Raw genomic sequence first — 16,793 nt, 5'->3', positions numbered from 1 at the left:
GGGGAGACTTACTCTCTTCCTTTCAGGGTGTCCTCTGACTTTGAAAGCCTAGCTCTACAGCTTGGCATAGGGAACTTTTCACTTACTCTCCAAAACAACTAAGATAATTTAAGTCTATATTTATCTTTAAATATTCATTTATAGAGCTCTAAGTGTATTGAGATCTTTCCTAAATCCTACTTATCTTAATTAAAAAACATATAAAATAGTCCAATGGCCTTAACAATGAAGAAAACCGTTTCCCAGTTTGAGTACATCTTTCTCTAGGGCTTCATCAGTAACAATTCTCAACTGTGAGACTTTCAGTTACAAACTTAATGAAAGGAAAGGAGGAATTTAACCCCAACTTAAATCTGTACAAAAAATTATGAATTCTCCTACTTTTTATATTTATTCATAAAAACCACCACATTTGACATCCGTGGCCTCAGCAGCAAAGAGAAAAGAGAAATAAATGGGAGCAGTAGGTAGAAACTCTGTGTAGCTATCAGACCGCAGTCAATGGCTGAACGCAGGCTGACCCAAGAGTTTCACTCTCATTTTTGACATTATATCAAAATTAAAAAAAAAAACTGTATTTATGTTTATCTCTTTATCCTTTAACCACCTATCATCTGATTGATCTACTGACAGGAAATAAGTAGTTCATCATGTAGCATACAACTCTGTGTTCCATGATTAGATCACAGTATTTGTTATATGCTAAATATGAATTAATAAGAAGAAATAACTCCTGCAATTATTTTGGGAATGGGAGGAGGATTAATTGGACTTGTACTAGAGGCCACTTAATTGGAGGACATCATAAATTATTCCACAACTTGATTAACTCTGCTTTGACGTATATTTATTTTAAATATAGTGAGTTTTGAAAAGGCCCAGGTAGCAGTATGGAAGAGTTGTTCAGGCAGTGAACACTGAATACTTGCTTTCTAAGGAATGAGTAGAATTGCCTTGAGTTCCCAAAACTATCTTTGAATTTCTATAGCAACTGTTACTTCCTTAAAAATAGTATTGTTTCTTAGATTCTTGGGCAATCACAATATCCCAGACACTATAATAATACTGTATTACAGTATATTAATGCTTATTTATTTCCCTTTTCCTTGGTGTATTGAATAGAGTATATAATATACATGATGGAAATAATTCAGGGTAAATAAAGCAGTATCTTGAAGTTATCAGAGACCCAGGCTCTGTCCAAATATTTGTTCTGCTCTCTCTGGGTTTGGCCTCCATTTTCATGTTCAAGTTCATAGCTGGAGTTCCAGCCTTCACATATGCCTTTCAAGGGGAAGGATGAAAAAGGGTGGGGAAGGCATAAAGAGATGTTTCAGGAGTAATACAATGTATTTGCTTACATCTGACCAGCCAATATTAAGTTGCCTAAATGCAAAGAGGCTGGGAAATGTGCCCATCTGGGGTTTAATGTGCCCAGTGAAAAGCTATGATTACTCCTCAAAATAAGGAGGGTGAAAGGACATTCTAAGGCAATTAGCATCCTCTGAAATAGAGACTAAAACACACGCCTAGCCACGTGCATGTGCACACATACAGTGGTATACATTTAATAATCCTTGCTGGGAAATAAATATGAAGGTTATAAACTTGTTTAAAAATTCTTACTAAAAATTGTTTGAAATCTTTTTTTGAGACAGAATACGGTATATATTTTGAAGGTGCTGTATTGTTTGCTTTTGTAATATTCATTTAAATGACAATTCATACCCTGTCCTCTGGAAGTACACTAGATTCAAAAATAAGCAAACAACAATCATAATTCATAGCTGAGTCTGATCAAGAGAAAGCAAGCTAAAACTATAATGCCTTTTTCTTGTTTTTCTGTGTGTTCAATTGGGTTTGACAAATACTTATTGTGCAAATACTATTAATCTGTTACTGTATGAGACATTGAGGATTAAAAAAATAAGGCTTCTAGCTTAATAGAAACTGATCACTTTACTTAGTGCCTTCCTCCCCAAATCATATTTAAATGAGAGTACAGAAATAAAAACAGTAATAAATTCAGAAGATCTTCTCAGAATGGGGTATAAATTGACCAGAGGTTTTTATAAATACATGAGTGAATTAATAAAAAGGTGATAAAAGCACTGATGGACTCCCAGAAAGATTCCAATCTTGAAAGTGGAATAGAAAGAGAGTAGGAGTGAGAAGTAATCTAAAAATTAGAGTGTGAAATTGTTGAGTGACTATATTTCACAACAGAAAAAAATTGTGTCAAATGATCTCACATTCTTTAAGTGCAGCAAGACTGACAAGATGCTAATAGCTCACACCCTAAAGATAAACTGAAGTTCTTGCTGTAAAGAAACTGAATGATGTCTCTGGATAAGAAGGCTCCAAGTGTGGTTAGCAGCAACTCAAAACAAAGCTCATCTCCCTAATATTTTTTTTCCATCGGGAAAGTGGTGGGAATGGGGCAAGAGCAGCAAACCTGTCTTCTCCTAAAGTATTGCATGCTTATCTGACATATTCAAAATCTTCAGTGGGCATCCTCCCTTGCCCTATATGTGGGGAAGGCTGTTAAACATCTTTGTAATATGAATAAATGTCTAATGATCATGAGATATTTGAGCATAAACAGCAGCACAAAATAGAAGGACCAAGATAAATGAACAGATCAGTATTGAAGATGAAGCTCCCATTGTTAGTAAATTAAGAGAACTTTGTAGTAATTTTAATTAATGTACTTGGAGAAGTTCGAGAAAGCATCACAGTGATAAAGCAAGAACACACCGCTATAAGAGTAGACATAAAATAAGAAAAATATTTGAAATATAAAACAAAAATACTAAACTAAAAAGATTATATTTTAAAAAAGTTTAAAGAAAAAATCTAAGAAATATTCCTAACCATAAAGAAATATTGTTTTATAAAGGAAAATACAAGGGAAAAAAAAGGCATGGAAAGCAAGAAAATTAATCCTGGAGCTTCAACGACGGGTTGAGAAGTTTCAGAAAAAAGAAAAAAATGTGGGATTCTAATAATCAAAAAAATAATTAAAGAGAAAATTTCATTGTTGATAATACAAATGGAGCTACAGAGGGAAAGAGTCAGTTGAGGAATAATTAGGATGAATGAAAAAGAAAACAAAGTCAATCACTTACCAAACACAGAATACCCAGAAAGAAGTGAAAATTTAATAATCATCACAGTTTCTCATCTATGAATAGATGATGAAAGACATTTACCAGTGACTTCAAAAGTTGTGTGGCAAAATAATTTTAACCCTAATTCTATACCTGACTAAATGAATAATTCATCGTAAGGAAAAATTAAAATATTTTTAGATGTTAAGGTCAAAGACAATTTACTTCTCTTGTATCTGTTCTTTAAAAGTTAAGGGCATACCGTAGGTCAGTAAAATGAACTCCAAAAAGGGAGAAAGTCACAGGATGCAAGAAAAACTATAACTAATACAGAAGTGTGAAAACAAATAAAATAATTTAAGAACGACAACTATACCACAGTCTAAAAAAGCAATTATCCCAAATTAAACTGTCCCAAACTGAAACAGGAAATCAGAAGCCTCTAAGAAAAAAATGGTAATGAATTACATTCACCAGATCATATGACTGGAAAGCTGTCACGCATTAGAGATAGGGAAAAGAAGTGGGCTACTGCAGTGCAGGTGATGAAAATAATGGTATGTAAAAGAGAATCCATCTGAATCCTGAATTCTCTTTTGAAAGCTTCAAGTTTAGAAACAGAGGACTAAATTTATTTCTATATGAGTTCACTAGCTGGGTTTCATTCCACTTTTACTACTGAAATGCTGGTTACTGATTCTTCTCTTCACCATACGGCAAAAGCAAAAAAGACTAATTTGTCATCTTCCAGAAAGATGAGTCAAACGACACGGTTTGAAGTGAAAAAGAAAAGTGTTTTAGCATATTTTTTAGACAATTGACTACCCAGAGAACAAAAGCAATGTTAAAAGGGATTATTGCCTGGGAACAGGCCTAGATATAGGATGGAGATGATAAAGAAGGCAAATAGTAAATATCCTTATGTAGAACTTGATCTGAACATGGAGATGTATGTGCAAATATTAGCTTGATAATAGTTAAATCATATCCCCCCCAAAAAAAAATCAAAGAAAAAGATGAATTAGACATAGTTTTTGCCCATGCAAACTAATAATTACCACACAGTGTGGTAAGTGTAGTGGTAAAAGGACTGACAAGTACAGGAAATCAGAGAAAGGGATGAGTTACTCTTTCCAAGCAGGTCAGTTGGTGGCATTGGTCAGAGATGGTTTCAAATCAGGTGAGATCTGAGAGGTGTCATGAATAACAAAATGAAATTTGGAGGGAAATTTGGCATTTCTTGGCAGAGGAAATGGCATGTACACTGACTGGCATGATAATATGAAGTACACATTTTCATGAGTTGATAAAGGATAAAGGAGGATATGGCACGTGAATAAGGGACAAAGCTGAAAAAGCAGATAGGAGCCAGGTGATGTGGATCCCAGTAGACCACGTTAAGGAGTTTATACTCTGGTTGTACTTTTAAAGATCAGTCCCCAAAAGGTTTGGATTGTGGCACCATCCCAAAAAATGCATAAAGTTAGTGCTCTGACAGAGAACGCAGATGGGCATACATGTTTTAGTAGGTTAATTTTTTTAAGTCAAATTATTTTATAGCCATGGAATGAAGAGTATTTGGATAGTCCAGGTCTAAATATAAAATTCGAGATATGATTTGTCCAAAAATGTTAATGAGCCCTGGCAGCCTTGGAAAATTTCTCAAGTTTCAACAGCTTATGTTATTTAAAGCACTCAATGATCCAAAACTGGTAACTCCACAATTTGCAAAACCAAGATGTTTTAACTTCTTAAATTCATAACACAAAATTACCTGGTTTCATTTAAATCATTTCCTCGTAGAACTGTAAACACATTTGAGAGGCTCTTGAAGGAAGGAGAAATTCCCCAAATTATCATACACAGTATCTAACTGTCACATGCCCAAATGCTTACTGTTTAGAATAAAGAAATAAAACAATTGAGTATTAAGGAAGAAAGTGCTATTAAAGCACAGCTCAGCTCCTTAGAGTTAAAATGTACTGTATGTGATGATCACCTCATGTAAGTCCCATGTTTACTTGCCTATCAGTTTTAGTGAGTGAGTATTTATGACGATTCTTTTCCCTGTGATTCTTTCCCCTGTAACAAACATTATGCACGGATTATAATGGTTGAAATGCCATTGCTAACTTTAATTTCTGTTTTCATAAGATACCTTGTTATTTTAACAGGCAACATGCTTCTACTAAAGCTTCCTGTAAAGTGTGGAAAAGGAAACATCCCTCAACGTAATTGCTTTAGCAGGCTAATAGATGTAAAAGACTCATCTACTTGCATTTTGTGAGTATACACATCAAAATGATTCCATTATGCTAATAATGTCCAAGAAGAGGCTGTAACTCATGATAATGGAACTGTAAACTTTAACACAAGCTTATAGCTCTCAATCTCTAATATCTTTTTGCATTTGTATAAGTGTAAATGAATAAAACACAGGTCCTGTATTACATTCCCTACTGATGTCAAACTAGCTCAATAAAAAAATATTCTGTAAGCATCATGAGTCAGGTTGTAAGAACAAAACTCTATCCAATCCACCCTCTCTTCCATTTAATCCAATTTCTGTGCTGCAGTCAGACAGAGGTTTCCTTAAATCTGTAGGCATGTCTTATGAATATTTACATAATAGAAATTATTAAACCATAAGTGGTTTCCTATTCCTCTTAAAATTAAGACCAAATACTTATAAAATCACAATACTCCTCAGATCTGGGTCCTGCTTTGTACACCGGCCTTCTCCTGTGCCATTTGTCCTCACTCTGCTCTCTTCATTTCTTCCAGTGCTTGGAAGATGCTCAGCTCCTGTCTCTGGATCTTTGCATAAGTCCTTCTCTACCAAGCCCTAGTTATCCTCGCTGTTTGCTCCCACAAAACACACACGAACACAAAGATGCATGCACACATACATGCATTTACTTATCCTTCAAAAATTAGCCCACATATCTCCTCTTCAAGGAAAGCTTCCAGATTCTCTAACAGAACCCTAGAGCTCCCGCACCTGTGCTTCACAGCACAAACCACACTCCTGCCGCCATAAATCGTGTAATTAGCTCTTTAATTTCAGTCTCCTTGGTGAAAATGTAAGCTCCCAGAGGACAGGGTACCCTAGGCCACTGTCTGAAACAGAAATATATACTAAATGAATACATAATGAACATGAATAAATGCAAGGAAAAATACTAACAGAATATTTTTACATTAGGTACCTATTGCTTACAGTTTGGTGCATGTTTTTTAACTTTTGAGGTGATGGATTTGGGTTGTAACTAAACTTTGTTCATGATATTTCTCATTTCCCCTTCTCTCTCTGATACATATATATATATATATATATGTATATATATATATTACACACAAATCTTAAAAATATAAGATAATTTCTGTTGGAGGGAAGGCATTGAAATGATGTATTAAAATACATTTGCAAAATTACTAAAAAGTTTCATTTATCAATATAACTAAAGAAATATTTATATATACTTTAAAATAATATTTTGACATATGTTTTTACTTTTTCTCTGATATTGAGCTAAATGTTTAATATATAACAGATATATGACAAAATTTGGGCTCTCACTAGTTATGTGATGGTGAAACTGGGTCTTTCCTTTCGGTATCAGTTCCCCCACATTGTTAATTAATAAGAAAAAAAAGAAGAAAGAGAAACTGTCTGTGGTATTTTTGATAAGTTCTAGAGTATAAGTATATATAAAATGTCTTTTTGGCTGTTTGCAGTAACTGGATTTATTGAGTTGTTTATTTTGATGAAGTTGAAGACCACTTTCACATGTGTATAAAATCTTTTGAGAGGAGAGAAGAAAGAACAATCAATTCTTCCAGGAAGGGAGGAATAATGTCAGAAATAGCAAGTATTTAAAGTGGACTTTGAAAAGGATCAGGTAGGAAAAAGTGGAAGATAATTTCAGGCCCAATAAAACACAAAGGAAAGGGAAGGAGTTTTGAAAAAATAAACTGAGATTTCCAGTAGAAAGTCATCTATTGTGGCAGACGGTAAGGGATATAGTTTGTGTATGTGTGTGGGGGGCATGTGTTTGTGTGTGTGTGTACGTGTGCACAATTGAGGGGATGTTTAACAAATGAAGAGACAAGCTTGGAAAAGGAGACAGTGTGTCAAGACAGAAAGGGAAAGAGATGCAGGTAAAAAAGTGCTACAGCATCTAAGGGTCTTCAATACCATGTTAATGACCACAAGTTTGGCCTTTACCTGAAGGTAAGTAACAAGCAAAGTTCAAACAGAAAAGTGATGTGATCACCTATGATTTTATAGAGCCTTGAGGGAGTGGAAAGATATTGCCATAAAGCAAGTCATTAAAAGATTATTCTTATCATAAGCAAACCTAGGGAAAATTATGGAAAATGATGCAAATGGGAAAGTTATATTACATTATTTTTGCATTAGTGAAAACATTGGAAATCTCTAAAGAATGTCTTTGAAACATCTTTCCCAACTTGAAAATACCTGGTCTAACTCAATTGTGATGGGAGGTACTTATTGCAAATGTATATGGGGACATTATTCTTGATTTAATAAAAGTATGCAAGCATTATGCTATTTCCCTCTGTGCTTGAGTTCTACTCCATTCTTAATGGAATAAGGGGAGTTGCATCTTGAAATATAACACCTTCATGTCTGATTTAATGGAGCAAAATATATGAGATGAAAGAGAGTGGTGGAAATTTAAAATTTGGAATTCTTTTAAAATAGGCTTATCGAGCATCTGTCTTCATTGTCATAAGGCTCCAGAGATACTATATAAAAATAAATTACAAATAATTTGAAAAACACTGAAAGTCTTCACCACAGAGAGCCAACAGCCATTTAAATCTGCTAAAACTTTGAAAATTGATTTTTTCACAGCCCTCATTTTATTGAAAAATCCCTGAATTTTTTTTTTACAGGAAAAGAGTATTCAGAGTATTCACAGCAAAAGCTATTCCTACTGTTTAGTTCTAACAAAACAGTATGCAAAAAGAAGTATAAATATACATGTTCTATATATGGTATTAAAAGAAGCAAAATGCAGAATATTTTTCTAACACTTTTAAAATGTTAAGGCAATGAACATACAAAAACTAAAGCTTATCCCATCTGTGAGTTTGCATTATTGACTACTTTTTACTTATTAAATTATGAAACAGTGCCTTCCCCATGTACGATGTTAAAAATTACATATTTTGTATACGGTCAAGATAATATTCTTGCATAATTTGTATATCAAACCACATTTAAAACTTTGTAATTATCCAGTTAAACCTGGTAGGCACGTAAACTTCATTGTTTATCTTCACAATTTCACTGGTAAAAACATATCAAAGCCCTCTAGTGGCCAAAATTGTATATAGTTCTACTGTACTTTACCAAATTCTGTTAATTATTATTTAAAAAATAACTAGCACATTTGTTGCCCTGCTAATATAAAACCCAGGAGCAGTATTTCTTCTTTACTGAGGTCTAATTTAATAAAATGGTGGGAAAATTGTGCTTTGTAAGTTATCATTAAAGAAGAATTTTTAAAAATATGCCATGTAATATAGAATTATGAGACATTGTGAACAAAATGTTTTAAAATTTCAAAATTTAATATGTAAAGGATTATGCATATGGACTTAGAACACATGATTTTGATATGCATAATCCAAGAATTAGAGGATGATGACTATATTCTGGGTAATTTGAAATATCTATTCAAACTTTTTTCCAGAAGGCTAGTGTAAACCATTACATAATAACCATATGAGGAATGTTTATAAAGTAATGTGGCACTTTCAGATAAACGACAGAGTAGAGTTGCCAAATCTAACTGGGGAAGGTATGTAAATACACTATAATCAGGAAGGGAAATATGGTAGACATAAAAGGATTGTCTAAAGAGAACACAAAGAGGGCCTTTTCTTGCCCTTTTCAAAAGATTTCAAGAGAAACTAGAAAGACTGATTTTTATGTGAAATTTACAGATTTTTCACACACTGGTAAAATTGAAAAAAAGATCACACAGGTTTTGACCTGCAAAAGCCAATCTGTACACAGGTGTTACCAGCTCACACATCAGCATTTTGAGGTTCCTGGCTTAACAGCCTCAGTACCATTCCAAGAATACACTAAAGAATTAGTCTCTTTCCACCTTTGAAAAAAACATTTGGACAAACTGTTCTCAAAATTAAAATACTGGAATTAGCCTTTCTCAAGTAATCAATTAACATAGGGCATCCTACTTGCCACAGGGTCATTTCCTCTCTTAAAACATTTCCTCTCCATCTTTTCATTGTCTCATTACATGTAGGAAGATGTGCACATATAATCATACTCACCAGGCCTCTGGCATGTGGCTCTTATGATGGATAAGGATTTGTCTCATACTTGATACATTTACTGTTTTAACAGATATACCACTGAATATAGTTAATTTTTAAAAAGTAAATCAATTCCCCAACTTTCCTATTTATTATTAGTAAACAAAAATGAACTTTAGCCCACTTCACAATAGGCTGTGACACGAGGGTGTCAGAACATGTCACTGAAGGACTTTGCATCACAAGCTGTTTGAAAGAACTGCTCAGCAAACAGTTCCAATATGCAGAGAGTTTACCGAGCAACTGTCAAAAGCAAGCGTAACAACCCAGTTCTCAAAAGTACAGAGGCGTCCTCTGCAGTGATGTTAAAGTGTGTATCAGAGAGGTAAGAGTTTTTTAGGGAGAAGAAAAGTGAAGTTTTAACATTGAAAAGTCATAATACATGATTTTCTAATTAATGCTTTTCTTTTTCAGCTCCTTTTCTTTTACTTCAAGTGTTTTTGCAGGAGCGAGTGAAAGAACAAAATCGACTTAGGACATCATGAGAAGGAAAAGAATCTCTAAGGAACAGTGACAAAGCAAATGTTTCCAGGTAATAAGAGCAAATAATGGTAGGAGGTATGCACTGAGTAAAAATAAAAATGAAATGACGTATTTGTTTATTTACTCTTTTACTTTTTGTACCCTGTCCAAATTTTTCAGACTTTTCAGCAGCATGCATGCATTACTTTTACTTACGAAAAGTGAGGTCACAGAGAAATGTTTAGTAAAGTAGAAATCTCCTTCCTCAGAAACAAATAAAATAACAAAGAGCAAAACACTTAGTAGCAGAAACCAGAACACTAAAGAGGCACAACCCATTGTCTTAAATTTGAAATATTATCAACAAAAGAAAGAGAGACAGGGTTTTAACTCAACTCAGGACAGATCCTTAAAGTGGTCTTCATGCCTGGGGATGGTATCAGTGGAGTCGCAAAAGTCTTCACATTTTCACAAACAATATCAGATATGAAAAGAAGACGTGGACTGTGAATGGGGCGGACTGCAGAAGAGAGCTCAGGGAGACAAAGCGAGCAAGGGGCTGAAATGTAAGGATAATACGACACAAGAGCCCGTGGAAAACCCCTGAATGTGGTAGTAGAATCAATTAGAACACAACATCTACCATTCTACAAAAGCAGAGGGACAATTCCATGATTCCTCTCCATCCCACCCCTGCCTCATCTTCCCCTATAGCCATCAAGCTATAGGACTGTGGTCAGAACATGGAACAAGCTCGCCTTCACATGTGGGAGCTTGTCTGGGAAGAGAGGTCAGACCAGGACACGCTAGAACATGGTTAGGAAAAGTCACCCACACAAACGTGGGGAGCGATGGAAGTTCTAAGCAGAGAAGTTCAAGTTAGGAAGACAAAAAGAATTGGCATGGTGACTCGATACAGAAGAGAAAAGAAAAGAAGCAAAGGAGCAGATGATGCAAAAGACAGGTAACACATTCATTCTGGAAGAAATGGAAGAAGATCTGCGCTGGTACTTTCTGTGCTGTAGACACACTTAATGAGACAAAACCAACTAACCAATAACAACAACAAAAGGATAAAACCGAAAAGGAATTGAAGACCCAAAGAAACAAACTGAGTTTTAATTTACCACCACTACCAAAGTCACAAATAAAATGCAAACAGCAAACCAGAGAAGAGACATGACAGCGAGGGAAGTACTGACATGGAGCAGGGCTTGGGGTAGTTACCATGACTGCAGAAGGAAACAGATTTCCAACAGGCCCGTTTTGAATAATTTCAGAGTCTAGAGTGAATGTAAAATAGCGTATACTGAAATATTAAATAATGGTAATGTAAGCTAATAAACTATTTTAAAATGTTTATAGAATCTTTAGACAACTCAGCATTCCATGTCAGGGTGTGGTTGTGGAGATGGGCAAGTCCCAGGCCCCAAGCTCTGACCCCGGCCCATCACCCTCCCCTTCCCACCCTAGTCTTCCTTAGACCGAAGGGTTGTCAAACGCATATGTGTGGATACCCCAGCCCATACATCCAAGCTCTTGTTGACAGTTTCTGCAAATAGTCAACTTTTGACCAACAAATCTAAAGATAAACAAGTCTAAAGATAAATATTCCAGTGGTTTGGTCTGCCTTCAGAAAGCTCATGAGAAGAAGCTACTCCAAGTCCTAGAAATGTGTTTGGAGCTGAGGGTAGAGGAATTGCAGAGTCTGGGGTGCTGCAGTATGGTCAAAGTGGGAAATACAAACTGCTCTGGACCTGGCTGCTCGGTCTCCCACAGCAGCTAGAGGAGGGTGGTGTGGGGCCCTCTACAGCATGGTGTTCAAGGCAAGGATCTCTCTTGCATAGATCTCAGGTCAGTACTGATTGCAGAAATTAGAGAGGGAACAATAATAGGTGTGGAGGAAATACAACGTTGCTATACAGCATAGAACATACTGTTTTTTTTGTAGTAAATAAACTCCACTGTTATGGAACAGAAAAAGTACTGCACTCAAAAGGCTTAATTTCTCTGTAAGGAAGAAACTCTTGAATTTGGCTGTTCAACGATGTCATGTGTTCCAGTAAAATCTGTGGGTGCATGATTGCTATGAAGAAATATCCAGCATTTTGAGGACAGGAATCCAAGCAGAAGAAGCAAGTTAAGTTTAAGGAAGAAAAATCAGGCAAGTATCAGACTTTCCAAGGGCCATATTACATGACAGAAGGTGGAACAGCAATGTGTACAAATTCTGAGGGGAAGAAAGTGTGACTCAAGACTGTCATTCCCAGTCGAGTTGCCATGCAAATCTAAAGACAACAAACATAACAATCTCAAACCTCAAGTACCAGAGAAAGATATCAGACACCAAAATTCACCAGTCCAAAAGATGACAGGGAGGCTGTGATGAAAGGATTACACCAATATTCAAGGCTGGGTCCTTACATTCTGAAGGACAAAGTATATTATCAGAGCATTTAAAAAATTATCCTTTAAGTATAGAGACAACTGAAAGAAATTCTCCAGCACGTAAGAACACACACACTACAAGATCTCTTGAACATGTCCTTAAAAACAAACACAAATAAAGCCAAAAATCAGAAATCAAGTTACTTGACACTATATCTGACAGCATGGGATCATACCAAAACTCTGGAAAAGGATTTCAAGCCCATTTTTGCTTTTTATATTTTCTAGCCATTAAACAATAAAATCATATTTTAAAATAAACTCATAAACTATAACACTTGTGCAAATTCCAGGAACACACATTAAGATGACATACTGTCATGAGTACCTATGTAGTAAAAGTTCAAAAGCATGCCATGGGAAGGCTCAGCTTTAAGGGGAAAGAGGAGACTGGGTTGGAAGCAAAGGACTCAGAAGTTTTGCTGTATCTGTGCGGTTTAAACAGGAAAAACATTTCCAAGGTAAACCTGACAAACAAGGACCAATCTGAATTCCTGGTACCATATGTTTATTATTTTATTTTCTGTACTTTTCTATATGCTTAAAAATGTTAATAATTAAAATATTCTAAAAGTCTGAAGTAAGTCAGACAGAGAAAGAAAAATATCATATGATATCACTTATATGTGGAATCAAAAAAAAAAGACACAAATGAACTTATCTATAAAACAGAAACAGATTCACAGATATAGAAAACAAACTTATGGTTACCAGGGGTGAAGTAGGAGGGAAGGGATAAATTGGGTGTTCAAGATTTGCAGATACTAACTACTATATATAAAACAGATAAACAACAAGGTCCTACTGTATAGCACAGGGAACTATAGTCAGTATGTTTTAATGGCCTATAATAAAATACAATATGAAAAGAAATACATATATATATGTATAAATGAATCACTAGAGTGTACACCAGAAATTAATGCAATATTGTAAATTGACTATGCTTCAATAAACTGTATCTTCCCTTTTCAAAAAAAAGAAATGTTAGATGAAAAAAACAAAACATTAAATTGGGTTCTCAATTATTACTAAACTACTACTTCTCCTCCTTCTTCCTCTCCTTTTCTAAATTTATTCATACAAAAGCTCCTATATATGTTGGTAATAAACAGGTTCACCTTCTGTTCTTTCCTTTACACACTAAACTATTAAGTACTATAAAAATCTCTTTTTTAAGAAGTCAATTATTGAATCAAAGAAAGCCCATATCAATTACTATTTATAGAATAGATAAACAACAAGTTCCTACTGTAGAGCACAGGGAACTATATTCAATAGCTTGTAATAGCCTATAATGAAAAAGAATATGAAAAGGAATATATATATATATATTTATAACTGAAAAAAAGAAAATACCTGTCAACATTAAAAATATATCCCTTTGATTATTTGTATAAGTAAATTTTATAGACTTAATGTCAACAAGCCAATATACACAGCCACCAACAGGAACTGAGCTTTTGTTATTAAGTGTCACATTATGAAGTTTTCATCCTTACCACAGATCAGCATTTACAGAAACAGTAAATGAGCAAAGTTGTGGGAGAAAGCTAGACTGTTGTCTATCAGAGGAAAATAAGGGGAAATGTGAACAATGAGAAGCACATTCCTTTTTTCTTAATGAAGTTTCTGACATTTTCTGTTCTTCTACCAGCTTTTTGTCTACATGCAGGCTCCACTGATGGCTCAATCTATCTTGGTCTTTTTCCTAACATTTTTCTTTTTTGTGAAGTTAGATGTTCAACCCTATGCCTTCATCATCTTCATTGTCATGTCTCACAAATGAAAAGGAAAAGTTCCCAAATAAAGGAATATTGCTTATAAATATAAATACCACTTAACCTTATCATTAAAATATCATTTTTCAAAGAGAAAAGCAAAAGTGAAAATGATTATAATAATCACCTTGGCAAGCACGTAACCCAGAGCAGGTGTTTTATTTAGATGGGTTGGTAGCCAATATTTGAAAAGAGAAGATGAATAGGTTGCTTGGCCCCAGCACAAGCAGCTGAACTCCTTACACACAGGCTGCTCAGTGCAGTTATGTGACCTACTGGGGGCACTGCAAAATCTTTGTGTGGAAGCACATAGCATAGTAATTTTGGTGGGTAATCTTACGTTAATCAAAATGGAAAATAAGCATATGATTTGGCCCTCAGTTCTACCTCCAGAAATTCATGCTATCTGTGTATGTATGTATTTATGCATCTATTCTAACAAATTCACTAAAGTGATCTCATATATTTATATTTGCTATATAGGCACGTATGCATAACTACAGATCTACTCTCATCACGTATATAAGAATGCTAATTTAAGTACCATGTGTTAAAGCACTCTTTGTAAGAAACAAGAAAAAGAACAAAAGCAAATTCTCACAAACTGAAAGAAACAAAGTGAAACAAAACTACAAAACAAAATGAAATGTCTACCAACAGGGAACTGGAGTATGCACAGTGCAACTCTGAAAAAAATGATGGAGAAAGGTCTGCAGGTACTGATATGGCTGACAAAGAAAGATCAAGGAGCTGTATCTTTAAACAACAGAAACATACAGAACAGTGCATCTGGTGGGATCAAGCTCACTATGAAAATCCCTTAGGAAGATTGGAAATTGGAGATTAATGTATCCTTTCTCCGTAATCCTAACACAGTAAGTTTTATCATTCTGACATATTTTCCCTCCAGCCTTGGAACAGATTCACTATTTGATTAAGCATCAGAGGAAATAATTAGCTTGATTTTAAAGTCCATGTTGTATATATAATGAAAATAATAACACAAATATGTACGTATATAAGTAATAGAATCACATTCAATTCTAAGTGATGCTAATATAATAAAGTGCCGGGGGGAGTAGAGATCACTGAGACTAGATTTAGACACAAAATATTTACATCCTCATTCTTGAGCATACAGATATTGAAGAGATTATATATTTAAACCTACCTCCCAATATCCTTTGCTACGCTAAGTTTGCATACATAGTTAAACTCTTTAAGTCAAAGGACTTATATTAGAAATCCTCTGAGAATAATACATTTTGAAAGAAAGAAGGTGTCTGTGTGTTTGTGTGTGTGGATGTGTATGAAGGTTTTCTAGAAGGATAAATCATACGTGTTGAGACAGTGGGACTGATAAAGTTCTGAGATATTGGAAAGTAAAGAAAAATATACTTGGAATGTAAAGAAAGATGTATTTCTTTGATATATCTTCTTGTATTTAATTTTTCACCACGTGCGTGTGTCAAAAAAAAAAAACCACAACACACAACCTTAGAGAAACAAATGTATCTAGTAACAGGACAAAAGTCGAAAGATTTAGGAAGGGACATCTGTAGTTAAAAGCATCGATCACTATCTGTTTGACTAAGGCCAAGGTTTATGGTGAATGTACTTCTACAAATAATTGTAAATCAAAGTACAACCCTACAGATAAAAAGCCAAAATCAATGCAGTCATTTTATGTCACCAGTATGGATGCTCTCTCTGCAGCCCCTACCGACAGCCAGAACAGGTTACGTTTCTCCTATTTGGGTGCTTCTCGTGGTCGCCTAACCACTCAGATCACCTCTAATTTACCCTTCATGTCACAGCCATGTGACATTTTTCTAAAGGGAAAAATACCTTGGCCTAAACCTCTTCAGTCGCCCCTCCCCAGTGTCTAGGTAAATTCTAAACAAGCCTGGGACTGTCCTCTAACCAATTCTCCTTCCTCTCTCAGTAAAAGAATTCTTGAGTGTTAACTGGGCACGTAGGCACTCGGCACTCTCCCCCAAAAGTCTGTACTTCCCAGGCGCCTGCGTGATGAGTAGATGTAACACACAGCGGGTACCTGGCCAGTAGAAGACAAGTGGTGTGGCCAATTTCCAGAAAATGTCTTTAAAAAAGGAGTTTTTGATCTGCTGCCCTTTCCTTCTTTCTGCTGCTTGGAATGTTGACACAATGGCTAGAGCAGTCATCTTGGGCCACAAAGCAGGAGATGAACATCAAAGATGTTCTGGACTGCCTAGGTTATATGAGAGAAAAACTGATTTATCACTCACTTAAACTCTTGTTAGAGAATTATTCCCCCAGAGTTTAGTCTAATCAGAATGAATACAAAACACCCTCCATGACCTGATTTCTACCCATCTTTCTAACGTCATCTTTCATCACTCCTACTGCACTCTATAATGCAACTACATCTAATTGCCACTTCCCAGAGCATGTCATGTTATTTCTTATTTTTTTATATTAGTCTAAGTTGGTCTCTGTATCTGAAATAACCTACTCCTACCTCTACTCAGCCTCTGCTCCTTTGCATGGGAAACTAGGCAATGCACTCATTAGGAGAAGACAAAAATAGTCTACCTGCCCTACAATACATAACATAGGTTTAAGACATAATAGTTGC

General features: G+C 35.1%; 1 protein-coding gene across 3 annotated transcripts in view; it reads right to left on the bottom strand.

The window, feature by feature from the left end:
* PRR16 (proline rich 16) overlaps window positions 1-16,793 on the bottom strand; it is a 248,177-nt gene that overhangs the window by 101,924 nt on the left and 129,460 nt on the right. The window lies entirely within an intron of this gene.

This window comes from Camelus dromedarius, chromosome 3 (assembly GCF_036321535.1).
Source record: "Camelus dromedarius isolate mCamDro1 chromosome 3, mCamDro1.pat, whole genome shotgun sequence".
Taxonomy (NCBI): Eukaryota; Metazoa; Chordata; class Mammalia; order Artiodactyla; family Camelidae; genus Camelus; species Camelus dromedarius.
The sequence above is the reverse complement of the archived record's forward strand: the minus strand, read 5'-3'. Positions and strand labels throughout refer to the sequence as shown.